Here is a 14,523-nt window from a genome sequence, read left to right on the forward strand (position 1 = left end):
CCAGTTGTGATATCTGCAACCCGGTATCAATATTTTGATCACGTCCCATAAATGTCATCAAACGATGATACGCACGCGCGACCTGATTGTTTGTATAATCTATCAGTATGTCCTCAGATGGTTCTTGATGCCCGTTTATTCGCAGCGAAACCTCAGAGACATTAAGTTTGTCAAATATCATATGACTCTGTAGTTGGGAAGTCAACCTCGCATTTTGCTGGAGTGCAACAAAAATATGTCGCGGCGCTGATATTCCCTGTTGTGATGATATATGCCACGTAAACTTCCCGAGACCGGCACCTTGAATGGAATCTGTTGATGTTGTTAACCACGATATCAGTGATTTACCGCCTGTGTCCATGAAAGAGAGTAACCGTTGCTCTTCAGTGATCGATGGGGACATCACTGGCATCCACAAAGCAAGCTTGAATAATATTACTTTACCGCCAGCAACACCGTCTTCTCGCCAGATGGCTTCAACATCATCACTTTTTCGGTTAAGTACAACTGTATGATTGGCTCCAAAAATAACCTTTCTGACATGTCTGCAAAATCCAAAGATGTGAGACAGTGGAATTGCGCATGAAAATCTTCTGCGTTCACCTGATAACATTAATTTACGTGTAGCAAAACCTAAATTGTAATCTGGACTAGGCCTTAATATTGAAAAATCAGCACCTGGCCTGGCCTCAAATCCAGCCGGTTGTGGGTTTATAGCAGTGCCTTGTGCTGTTTGTACTTGAATAGCAGATCTGTGTTCAGGATGATCAGAATTATCCTTAGCGAACATCATAGTCGGACCAGCTGATCTAGTGTAATCATCTGAGTATCTCGCTAATCCCAGGATTGTTGTAGCAACGTCAACATTATCCTGAATTATTTCAATTTCTCTTCCGTCAATGCTGTATGAAGCACTTTTGAACAGCGCCATGATACCGTTGTTAACAAAACCAACTCGAACATTAGCTCCGTATGCTGTATTAGCGGCAACATCTGTTACAAGTTCACCCGTGACTTCAAGAAATGCTTCAGCGGGCAGGAAATATCTACTTGTATCCTGGACTCGTAATTCAATTCGTCCGCGTTGATTAGGTACTGTTGCCTCATAAGAATAATACTGATAATCGCGCACGGACTCATCTTTTAGTGTTGGTGCATTCATGTCGAACGCTGGATCAGATATAGGTTTAAACATTTTATATAAAATTATTGTCTTCTAAAACGAAATCCGCTTCCTGATATCAGGCTTGTATTTATTTGTTCGGGTGTTTGGGTTACAAGCTCTGCAAGTTTTTGATTGGCAGCCTGATTTATTACTTTACTGACGTCCGCGGGCATAAGTTCAGTACTGGCCAGTTTCACCGGTGGTGGTTTTTTTGATCTACGAGTTAACCGTAACAATCTATCCTTGATTGACGCGAATGCCTTCCCGGCGAGATCACCAACAGATCCAAGGGCTTTATCCTTGACAACATCAATAGCTTTCATCGACAATTGTTTTGCAATCGGTAACACCTTAGGGGCTATTCTTGAAAACAAACCAGTAACTGTATCACCGAGACCATCTCCGTAGGTTGCTCTGTAGACTGGTAATCGCGAGTTCACTACGCGGACTGGTAACACACTAGCGTGTCTAGGTTGAGAATTGTGCACGATCATTTTATTTAATTATTGTTTCTCTAACTAAATTTGCTAGTCGCTGTAGTAACCATCCGCGAGTTCATCAATGAGCCCCCGGTAGATGCCGATATCCATAATGCCACGCTGAAATAGTCTCTGACAGATATCTGCGGCTTCATTTATAATTTCCGGAGAGTTGTTTCCGGCACGTCTTCCTCCGATGAGAACTTCCAACCGTGATACGTCATTGACGATATTGTCAGGACAAGCAATAAAACCGGATCCTAAACCCCTTCCTGTCGTCGTTGGTGGCACAATTCTTGGGGATAAAATGTCTTTCGGCAAACTTTCAGGAGACGTTGTTAGGTCAATTATCGGCGACCTAGTTTTTTTGGATTTTTGGCCGCGTGGACTTCCTTCAGATGCAGCCTCGTATTCACTTAACGGAGTTATGTCAGGATCTATTGCTCTTCGCCGTGAAGGATATTGTTGTCGTTGTGTGTGTTGCAACGGTGATTTTTCTTCTTGAGGTTGCGATGGTGGAATTTCAAGTTTACGTATAGCATCTACAAGTCTATCGTATTTTGTATCGTCCCTGCTGATTTGTTTTTTATTTTCACGTATACGATACGAATATTTGATAAAATTATCATCTGTCATAGAACCGTGTTCTGGGGTTAAAGACACATCTCTTCTAATCAATCCTAACAGTATTGTCTCAGGTAATTTCTCTTCTGGTACATTTTTAAGAAGTTCAATATAATCCGGCGTAAATCTTTTGGCGGGGTCAGTAATTCTCCCTGTTACTCGCTTACCAGCAGGTACTGACACAACAACTTCCTCATCAGGTGGAGGCCCGGGTTTAAGTCCAGCTGAAATATCCTGTAAAATTTTCCTTTGCTCTATTAAAGCCTCTTTGGTAACAGCTGCGGATTTTTCAGTAGCTTTGGTCACGGGTTTAAATAATTCCTCCGCGGATTCTGCAAAGCCTTCCCGTGCTTGCTGTCTTAGTTGTAATTTTTGTCTGACACTATCACGGACAGGAAGAAATTTCTGAATTGCTTCGAGACGTTCTCGAGCTAATCTAGTCGTATGTGCTTCTCCAATATTTGCCATTATTTATTTGTCAATGATTTAATTCCGCTAACATAAAAATGTTTTTCCTTGGAAACTCATTTCGTAGAGCAGCAGAGGGGGGGGGGCTGGACCGACCGACCGTGTCAATGACGACCCGCGGGGGAATAGTTTCAGATTTATTGAAGTAAACCAAGAACGTCAGCGCGCGGATGTTATTGCATTTCCCGGGTCGTCGAAGAGTCTCTCCGAGAGAAATTATTCGACGTTCAGGGATATTTTTTTTTTATTCTATGGTCTACATGGAAAGGTTTATCGTCGAAATAAGTAAACCGAAACTGTTTTTGTCTATTCAGTACTATTTTAGTTTCGGTCTGTTCACCCCCTCTGCTGCTGTCAGAACTAAAATTAGTTTTAGTATCAAGGTAGAGGTCATAAAAAAGATCCACTTTTGTTTTGTTCCCATGCCACAGAGCCCTGTCCTCCCACTCCACCCACTAGACCTACCAGTACTGTTTTGGCACTAGTGTTTACCAAAATCACAAATGGTGATTGGATTTTTCAGATGTTGATTTATTTCTGGCAAAGAACATAATCGGCATTTGAAAATATATTGGTTTGTACTTTTCTGTGCAGATTATGTGTTGTACTCGCTCGTGTCTGCTGATGTAGTGCAGATTTCGAAATGTATACATGTCTATAGGTGTTCATTTCTTAAGTCATTCTTCCAGGAAGATTGTTTTCATTTTCACCTGAATGATTTTCTTGTTACTTGTTTGGAATTTTTTTTAATCTCTTGCCAGATCTGATAGAGAGAGGATTTTGTTTTGCCTAATGTTTAGATGTATAAAAGACATTTTTTTTTATTGACTATTTAACCTACACTTAAGCAGCTAGACTTGATTTTATGTTTGTTTCACGGGTATTTTCTTATTAAACCCAGGATTTTCAGTTCAGTGGCTTATTTTTCTTCTCTCAAAATCTCAAACTCACCCTACAGTTTGCAAGGTTCATCTGCCCATATATAGTTCAGACTGGTATGCTTTACATATAATTTCCTGGAAGTGAAAGATCCAGACACAAACTCTGACCCAGGAACTGGGAATTCTTTGCCTAAAAAATGTTGGTCTAAAAGATATTTTTCAACTTTTTGAACTCACATAGAAAGTCTTCATTATTTGATAATCATTGTAAAGCTACATGTTTCCCCTTTCTTTAGTACCACCTGCTTAAGTCTGTCTTGAATTGTGATAACAAAACAGAGTATGGAACAAAGGGACTACAACTTGACACAAAAATACAGCTTATGGCAATAAAGAGTTAACAAAGAAAGATGTAAAAATGCACAGCTTAACACCAAATCTGACTAGTTTGAAAGGTAAATTTCTAGAAAGAATGGGATTATAGAAGATATACTAGTTACTAATGGCAAATAATTCACCTTCATTATTGGCCAGATCCTGAAGGGAAATTCCATGGTACAAAAAATAATGAAACAGTCCTCTTTTATCCATAACATCATGTAACATGATTAACCCTCCCTCAGTCATTGTGGAGTTAATGTTACAAGAACAAGTCTAATTACCAGTAAAAATGTGACTTTTTAACCCCACCCCCACTTCATTAATCTCTGAGGGCTGCATCCATGATTCAGAACCTTGGCAGCCATCTGCTCAGCCTCTTAAAATTTAATACCAAATCTTACCATTCTCCATCATTTGGTGTAGATGTAAAATAGGTTAGTAATACCAAATCTTAACCATTCTCCATCATTTGGTGTAGATGGAATATAGGTTAGCAATTCCAAATGTTACCATTCTCCATCATTTGGCGTAGATGGAATATAGGTTAGTAATGCCAAATCTTAACCATTCTCCATTTGGTGTAGATGGAATATAGATTAGTAATACCAAATCTTAACCATTCTCCATCATTTGGTATAGATGGAATATAGGTTAGTAATACCAAATCTTAACCATTCTCCATTTGGTGTAGATGGAATATAGATTAGTAATACCAAATCTTAACCATTCTCCATTTTATGTAGATGGAATATAGATTAGTAATACCAAATCTTAACCATTCTCCATTTGGTATAGATGGAATATAGGTTAGTAATACCAAATCTTAACCATTCTCCATTTGGTGTAGATGGAATATAGATTAGTAATACCAAATCTTACCATTCTCCATTTTGTGTAGATGGAATATAGGTTAGTTATACCAGATCTTACCATTCTCCATTTTGTGTAGATGGAATATAGGTTAGTAATACCAAATCTTAACCATTCTCCATTTGGTGTAGATGGAATATAGATTAGTAATACCAAATCTTACCATTCTCCATTTTGTGTAGATGGAATATAGGTGAGTAATACCAGATCTTACCATTCTCCATTTGGTATAGATGGAATATAGGTTAGTAATACCAAATCTTACCATTCTCCTTTTGGTATAGATGGAATATAGGTTAGTAATACCAAATCTTAACCATTCTCCATTTGGTATAGATGGAATATAGGTTAGTAATACCAAATCTTAACCATTCTCCATTTGGTATAGATGGAATATAGGTTAGTAATACCAGATCTTACCATTCTCCATTTGGTATAGATGGAATATAGGTTAGTAATACCAAATCTTAACCATTCTCCATTTGGTATAGATGGAATATAGGTTAGTAATACCAAATCTTAACCATTCTCCATTTGGTATAGATGGAATATAGGTTAGTAATACCAAATCTTAACCATTCTCCATTTGGTATAGATGGAATATAGGTTAGTAATACCAAATCTTAACCATTCTGCATTTGGTATAGATGGAATATAAGTTAGTAATACCAGATCTTACCATTCTCCATTTGGTATAGATGGAATATAGGTTAGTAATACCAAATCTTAACCATTCTCCATTTGGCGTAGATGGAATATAGGTTAGTAATACCAAATCTTAACCATTCTCCATTTGGTATAGATGGAATATAAGTTAGTAATACCAGATCTTACCATTCTCCATTTGGTGTAGATGGAATATAGGTTAGTAATACCAAATCTTAACCATTCTCCATTTGGTATGGATGGAATATAGGTTAGTAATACCAGATCTTACCATTCTCCATTTGGTATAGATGGAATATAGGTTAGTAATACCAAATCTTAACCATTCTCCATTTGGTGTAGATGGAATATAGGTTAGTAATACCAGATCTTAACCATTCTCCATCATTTGGTGTAGATGAAATATAGGTTACAGTGATGGATGGGTGGATGGATCTCATTTTCTACATTATGATACTGTCAATTATGAGTTGATAGTGCCATTAAAACACAACCAAGAACTTAAACAAAACCTCATTGTTATTTAAAATACCAATGTTGCCATCGTGACACTGTACCATTTCATGGACAGTCTTCATTTGTGATTGCAAGTGTGAATAACATGTTTTAACAGTGATGCAGTTACTGAATAACACATAAAAAAGTAAAATGTATTCCTGAAGTGTGCTTTTTCTCTAAACCTAACTTGTTTTAATTAAATATTTTAACTTTCATGATAAGAGCCTAACATTACAGATGAATAGCTACATCAAACATTGCTTGAAAAACCTTCTTTTTGGCTTATTGGTTATATCCAGGCAAATTGTACATATTAATTGAATGGTAAAACATTGTAGTATTTACATTGTGCTATTTTCTAATACTTTGCGAGGAAATAGTTGTTTTGAAACGTAATGTGTTCAATATTTAAAACTGCAGCAAAATCTGTTCTGAAAGACCACTGCGATGAGAAACCACCTGTCTTGTGAGACTAGATTCTCAATGTAAAAAATTTATTAATCATATAGTGTTTTGTCCTTTGAAGAGTGACCACTTAAGATACCATGACCTTTTGGCGGAAAGGATGGTCTTTTCAAAACAGGTTCTATTGTAATTGTAGTAGTTCTGTAGTTCATGTGTCCAGAAATTATCTGGACAGAAGGACTGCTAAGTTTGATTTCAAATTGATCTGATTGGTCTGCTGTGAAAAATGACTTTTCTTGGACTAATGGCCGGACATTAATTTCATACCCTGCACAAGGTACATGTATATGAGCATGATGTCCATGGTGTCCAAATAAGATGTGTAAACCCCCCCCCCCCCACCCCCAAAATACCTTGATTAATTTTTAACTGTTATTTGAATAAAATCATTATTAGATGTGGCTTCAATATGTGTAGGCGAGTATTCATCTGGTGAAAGGAAAGAAAGTATTATAACGTGTCTGTACATGTAAATGCTACTATGTATAGGTATGCATGTGTGTGTATACGTGTGCATTTTTATCTAAAGTTCCATTGTATGAGGGCCTCAAGGTAGATTAGATCTTCAGCTAAAATTTTTACTTTCTTTAGATAGTCATTAGTAGTGGTAGTAAGATCACACATTTATTTGTCAAAATATGCAAAATCTAGAAATTATTAAATATGTTTCATGAACTAGATATGGATAGCATATGTATAAAATTCACAGTCTTACTATGTGGTAAGTGTGATAACTTAACTGTATGGTCTTTTAATTTGCTTATGATTATTCCCATTCTGTCCCACTCCTTCACACTGCAGTTATACCATACATGCTTGTACAGTATAGCTGTCATGGTAAGACCGGGTCAGGGACGAGCCTAATAAATTTTTCAAAAAAGTACGGGGCAGGCTTACCATATAAGGTTGGTAGATATTTGTGGAAATGTTGTGAAAATTTGGGGTAAGCCTATCATGAAGCATGGGATTCACATTGGATGAATATGGTGTTTTATTTTATCATGAAGCATGGGATTCACATTGGATGAATATGGTGTTTTATTTTATCATGAAGCATGGGATTCACATTGGATGAATATGGTGTTTTATTTTATCATGAAGCATGGGATTCACATTGGATGAATATGGTGTTGTATTTTATTGAATTGGACCAATTGTAAACAGTCGTATATCATTCTTAATAAAAAAAGAAGCACAGCCCTGGAACAACCGGATAGCTGAATAGGTAACATTCTAAACCCAAACCTAGTTGTTGACATACATTAGAAACAAGCCCTGCAAAATCTTAAGTTGGAACTATTGGAGTCTGTTCTGTGGATTGCTGTTAATTGGAACTGGTTCTGTGTGTCAGTGTTTGTCACAGTGTCCAGTTATCAGAGGCTTCAGTGAGAAGTTATGTAATGCTAGATAAATAGGTATAGAACAGAGAAATTATTTAATGCTAGATAAATAGCTATAGAAGAAGGGGAATTGGTTGATCAAACTGGATTGTTGACTGAAATATTCTTTTGGAATTGCCAGCTATTAGGAATTGGTTGGTTGCCAATATTTGACACCTATACCTTCATACAACAAAGGAATATGGCATGACTAGGCAATTAGCAGTAATCATGGATTAAGGATTTCAACTTGTGAATTCATTGTGAAAGTCATGTATCCAGTATTCATGGAGTCTTATGATTGCTTAAACTCAATGTATCTAAAATGTCTTTAAAGCACAGGAACATTTGGCAGTACAGCTTTATATAGTGGATTTTCAGTTTACATGGATGGAACAACACCAATGAGTAGGTATAATCTATGTATGTATGCATGTGGGAGTGAGTGGGGGTGGGTGGGTGTGTATGTTGTTGTTGTTGTGGGGTTTAATGCCATTTTTCAGCACACAATAGGCTATGCATGGCGGCTAGTATTAAAGGTGGAGGAAGAACCCGGGAACACCCCGGAAAGAACCACCAACCCAACAGAAGCTACTGGCAAGCTTTCTCACATACCCACATTTGCCGAGTCCTAGACTCGAACCCACGCAGACAGAGGTGAGATGGCAGTGATCCATAACTGAGAGCGCTTCAGACCACTTAGCGACTTTGGGCCCCCGTGTGTGTGTGTGTATGGATGTATGTTTGTATGAATGTGTGTGTGTGTGTCTGTGTCTGTGTGTGTGTGTGTGTGTGTGTGTGTGTGTGTGTGTGTGTGTGTGTGTGTGTGTGTATGCTGCATAATTCTGGCCATATAATGCCAAGGAAATGTTTAGAGAGCATATATAAAGGTAAAAGAGTCTCCTTGAAGGGTACAGGTTAGAATCCTGTGTACAGGCCAAACCAGATCAGGTCAGTCACCATGCTGTGTCTTGGGGCAAGACTACTTGATTCAGTTTGCCACTGTATGATATAGCCTTTTATGTGTAAATTGGCTGTGAAACATCAACCAGCCGTATTAATAGCAATGATGCACTTATTTTGATAAAATTGTGACCTTTTTATATGAATCACCACTGCAGATCTTGACATGTTTGAGGAGTGGAAGTGGCTTGTTAGACTTGGACTCGCTTATGTGGCTTAGTTGTCAGTGTGTTGGACTAGCTGAAGTGGCATAGTTGTTAGTGTGTTGGACTCGCTTATGTGGCATAGTTGTTAGTGTGTTGGACTCGCTTATGTGGCTTAGTTGTCAGTGTGTTGGACTAGCTGAAGTGGCATAGTTGTTAGTGTGTTGGACTCGCTTATGTGGCATAGTTGTTAGTGTGTTGGACTCGCTTATGTGGCTTAGTTGTCAGTGTGTTGGACTAGCTGAAGTGGCATAGTTGTTAGTGTGTTGGTCTGGCTGAAGTGGCATAGTTGTTAGTGTGTTGGACTCACTTATGTGGCTTAGTTGTCAGTGTGTTGGACTGGCTGAAGTGGCTTAGTTGTCAGTGTGTTGGACTGGCTGAAGTGGCTTAGTTGTGAGTGTGTTGGATTCACTGAAGTGGCTTAGTTGTCAGTGTGTTGGACTCACTGAAGTAGCTTAGTTGTCAGTGTGTTGGACTAGCTGAAGTGGCATAGTTGTTAGTGTGTTGGACTCGCTTATGTGGCATAGTTGTTAGTGTGTTGGACTCGCTTATGTGGCTTAGTTGTCAGTGTGTTGGACTAGCTGAAGTGGCATAGTTGTTAGTGTGTTGGACTGGCTGAAGTGGCATAGTTGGTAGTGTGTTGGACTCACTGAAGTGGCTTAGTTGTCAGTGTGTTGGACTGGCTGAAGTGGCTTAGTTGTCAGTGTGTTGGACTGGCTGAAGTGGCTTAGTTGTCAATGTGTTGGATTCACTGAAGTGGCTTAGTTGTCAGTGTGTTGGACTCACTGAAGTAGCTTAGTTGTCAGTGTGTTGGACTGGCTGAAGTGGCTTAGTTGTCAGTGTGTTGGACTCACTGAAGTGGCATAGTTGTCTGTGTGGGACTCGCTGAAGTGGCTTAGTTATCAGTGTGCTGAACTCACTGAAGTGGCATTGTTGTCAGTTTGTGGGACTCGCTAAAGTGGCTTAGTTATCAGTGTATTGGACTCACTGAAATGGCTTAGTTGTCAGCATGTTGGACTCGCTAAAATGGCTTAGTTGTCAGTGTGTTGGACTGGCTGAAGTGGCTTAGTTGTCAGTGTGTTGAACTCACTAAAGTGGCTTAGTTGTCAATGTGTTGGACTCAGTGAAGTGGCTTAGTTGTCAGCATGTTGGACTCACTAAAATGACTTAGTTGTCAGCATGTTGGACATGTTCTGGAGGGTGCTTTTTCACAAAACTTGACATGTTTTGAACAAATGTTTTAACTGTCATGATAAGAGCTTAATATTGCAGATGTATAGCTTCATCAAACATTGCTTGAAAAACCTTATCGGTATGGCTCTTGGTTATGTCCAGTCAAATTTTACATATTAATTAAATGGTGAAAAGTCATAATATTTCAATGACTGTAGTTAAACATTTACATTTAATTATCTACTTACACATTTGCAAGGAAATAATTGTTTTGAATCTTAAGGTGTTCGTATTTAAAACTGCAGTAAAACCTGTTTTGAAAGACCATTGCTATGAGAGACCACCTGTCCTGAGAAACTAGACTGTTATTGGTCAAAACATGCAATTAGAAATTACTTAATTTGTTTCATAAACTAGATAAGGGATAGCACCAGTATAGAATTCAGTCTTTCTGTGTAATAGGTGTCTCATGAATTAACATAACTATATGATTTTAAAATTATTTTATGATTATTCCCTGTTCCCTCCCATTTCCTTCACATTGCAAGTACACTGTACATGCATGTACAGTTTTTCTATCATGGTAAGGGGGGGGGGGCTAAAAAATTTGTCAATAAAGTAAGGGGTAGACTTACTGTGAAAGATCTCTTTACTAACTATTTAGCATAATTTGTAAATATTGGGGTGGGCTTATCAGGAAGCATAGGCTTTGTACGGGATCAATAGTGTTGTATATTATGGAACTAGACTTCTATACCATTCCTAATGAAAAGCTCAGTCCTGGAAAAAGGACAATAGCTGAATAGGTAAAATTTTAAACCAAACCTAATTCTTGATACATATTAGAAACAGGTACAGCGGATCTTAAGTGGGACTGTATGCCTCTTTCACAGCAGTTTATTGTAGTACATTCAGAAGATCGTGGTTGGTTGGAACTGGTTCTGTCTTAGTTGACTGACCATTGTTTCTCAGTGTCCAGTTTTGATAAGGGGAAAAAAAAGGCTTAGTAGAACAATTTATTGAATCCATTCTATGAAAGTTATATAATGTTAGATAAATAGCTATATAAACATTAGGTTATTGGTGTAACAAGATAACCGGGTGGGATATTTCGGATTAACAACAGAACACGTAATGACAACACAGATATATGGTTTAATGTGGCGATTTATATGAGTAGTGGATTATGAAGATGTGTGCGTATTTATAATCCAAATATTGGATCTATTTAACAAAAAAACGCACAGTTTCAAAGATGGAAAAAATATACAAATAAATTTAGTTCAGTAACCCTAAAATACAGGATAAATGATTTCATAAATGATTCAATAATGGAAAGATGAATATAGTTCACTCAAATAGTAAACAATGTAAGCGTTTACACATAGTAAAAAAAAATGTATTCGCTCAGGTAGTGAAATTATGTCACTAAACAAGAACGGATATACAATCTATCCTTCCAGTCCTGAATAATACACTGGGTCTTACTAACCCAAAATTAACATACAGCTAAAAATACATGTGTGGAGATGCACTCCGTCACCCGTGCACCATATCCGCTCCACAGCTCCTCCGAATCAATTTCACAACCAATATAGACTCCGGACCCTCGGAATACTATGATCACTTGAAACATTAGACCCTCCGGACACTTGAAATATTAGACCCTCTGGACCCCCTGGTCCTTTGACGGCTCTACAGCTGGGTCACCTTAGTCCCTCTGGACCCTCCGGACGCTAGACATTAGACGCTCCGGCACCTTAAACGCTCCGGACACACGGACGTTTCTACCCTCTGACAACACCGGACACCCCGGACATTCCTACCATCAAAACACTCACTCAGCTGAAAATATACCCGATACAGTGTACTACACTTGTTACAGACATAACGTAAGGACGTTATACATGGTAAGTTAAAAAGATTATATTATAATGGCAATTACAAAACAGAGGTTCAATAGTAAACCTAACCCTGCTTGATAAGACAATAGTAAACAATTCTTTTAAAAAATGTAGCTTTACATTACCAATATAAATCTACGTCGCAACAAGAATAAAAAATGCACGCATTATGGTATGTAAAGAAAACTATAACAAACATGCAAAGGCAAATATGGTAATACACTAGTTATCACTTAAAACCCAAAACATTACCTACCCCTACAGCTGGAGTTGTGCGAATCCATTAAGCAGGCCGCTTGCTGACAAAACCATTTGTATTGTAAAGGTCCTTTACATGTAGTAACGTATTTATACCTTTAGAATTTTCGTTATTCTTTATCAAAGGCACCTTGCACGTGTGGCACAGGACGAATCGTACTCACGATTTCAAAATACATAGACCATATTAAAATCACCCTCGGGTATCGTTGTACAGAGAAAAGAAACGAAACCCGAGTACATGTATTTAATTAACAACATTTACACCATTTCGTGACAATACCTCCCCCCTAAAAAAAAGTGGTATCACTTTTAGAACAATCACGGAATGTGAACAATGAATCATTATTAAAACTTCCAATTTTCAGACCGAACGAAATGATATGCTAATTACACCCTACTTAAAAAATCAGCTCCCACATTTTCTGACCCTCGAATTGCCTCGATTTGAAAACTGTATGGTTGCAAAGACAACGCCCAACGCATCAATCTTTAATTAACAACATTTACACCATTCCGTGACAATTGGTTGTGTGTTCATTGAAAATTATCTTTTGGAATTGAGAACCAGTAAGAATTGTTGGGTTACCTATATTTATGACGCAGATTAAGGGTATACTGTATTTGCATAGGCTTCTTCCAACTCACATTAGCATTATCCATGGATAAAGGATTTAAACAGGTGTGAATTTACTATGAAACTTGTGTATCCAGTATTCATGGAGTGTAACGAATGCTGAATGGAATATTATTATCACTGTACTTAAGACCTCTTTAAAGCAGGGGCATTTGGCAACTTTACATTAGTGGATTTCCAGACTTCATGGATGAAACAGCACCAATGAGTATGTATGTATTCATGTATGTATGTATGTATGTATGTATGTATGTATGTGCGTGTGTGTGTGTGTATGCATGCATGTATGTGTGTGTGCATGCATATGTGCATGCATGTGTGCATGCATGCATGTATGTATGCATGTGTGTGTGTGTGTGTGTGTGCATGCATACATGTGTGCATGCATGCATGCATGTATGTGTGTGTGTGTATGTATGTATGTATGTATTTATGTATGTATTGTAGGATTTAATGGTACAGCAGCACAGTCCAGGCCATATGATGCCAAGTAAAGTTTAGGTACCCCAAAAAAGCTCACAATGCAAACATTATGGTAAAAGAAGGTAAAACCTTTAAAATGCAAATTTTTAAGATAAAACTCTTTGGAAAATTCAAAAAGTCTCAGCTGAAATAGATTATGTGATGCATTGCAGGAAAAAGGTAGTTTTATGATTAGCATGCCTGACTCATGATGCTGAAGGGTATAGGTTTAAATCCTGTCAAGACCAGATTAGGTCAGTCACCATGCTGTGTCTTGGGGCAAAGACAACTTGACTCGGTTTGCTACTACATGATATAGCCTTTTATGAAACAACCAGGCATATTAATAGCACTGATAGACTCATTTTGGTAACATTTTGACCTGATTGTGTGTGTGTATGTGTGTGTGATTTGGATTTTTAACCAGCTTTAACAATCTTTCAGTCATATTGCTATGTCTGCATTGTGGCAGCTTATAGTGATGTCTAGCTCTGAGGCATCATCCTGCAGACATTGATGCCCCAGTGCTAGACATCACTATAAACTGCCACATTGCAGATATCATAGCGATGTGACTGAAACATTGTTAAAGTTACATTAAAAATCCAAATCACATCACACACGTCTCCATGTCCTAGGTACCTTCATCCAATATTCTTGGCACTAAATACCGGTAACATGCAATGCCTCTGTGCTGTAAAGCACCAAACCAAAAAAAAAAATAATGAGGGGTTCATTTAATTAACCTTATTCAGAATTTTTCTGTTGCCTCAGTATTATGCTGGCTTTTTACCAGTAAATTTTTTCCCTGTATGGGGAAAACACCTCAGTAAAATTAAACACCTCAGTAAAAATTTTCCCTGTATGGGGAAAACACCTCATCTATTTACTTTATAATTGAACTCATCACCAAAATTGTTATTTGTGTGTGGATAAAATTGATGATTGGAATGGAATTACATAGTTTGAGTTTCCTCTGACCCTTCCAGTCCCAGTTTTGATATCTTGACATTTATGTGTGGGGTCAGACCCAACTGGCTGTTGAAA

The 14,523-nt window shown here is 37.9% G+C and overlaps 1 protein-coding gene across 1 annotated transcript in view; it reads left to right on the top strand.

The window, feature by feature from the left end:
• Positions 1–14,523, top strand: part of LOC149790788 (trafficking kinesin-binding protein 1-like) — a 178,498-nt gene that overhangs the window by 65,196 nt on the left and 98,779 nt on the right. The window lies entirely within an intron of this gene.

This window comes from Sinohyriopsis cumingii, chromosome 10, assembly GCF_028554795.1.
Source record: "Sinohyriopsis cumingii isolate HCF-2022 chromosome 10, ASM2855479v2, whole genome shotgun sequence".
Lineage (NCBI taxonomy): Eukaryota > Metazoa > Mollusca > Bivalvia > Unionida > Unionidae > Sinohyriopsis > Sinohyriopsis cumingii.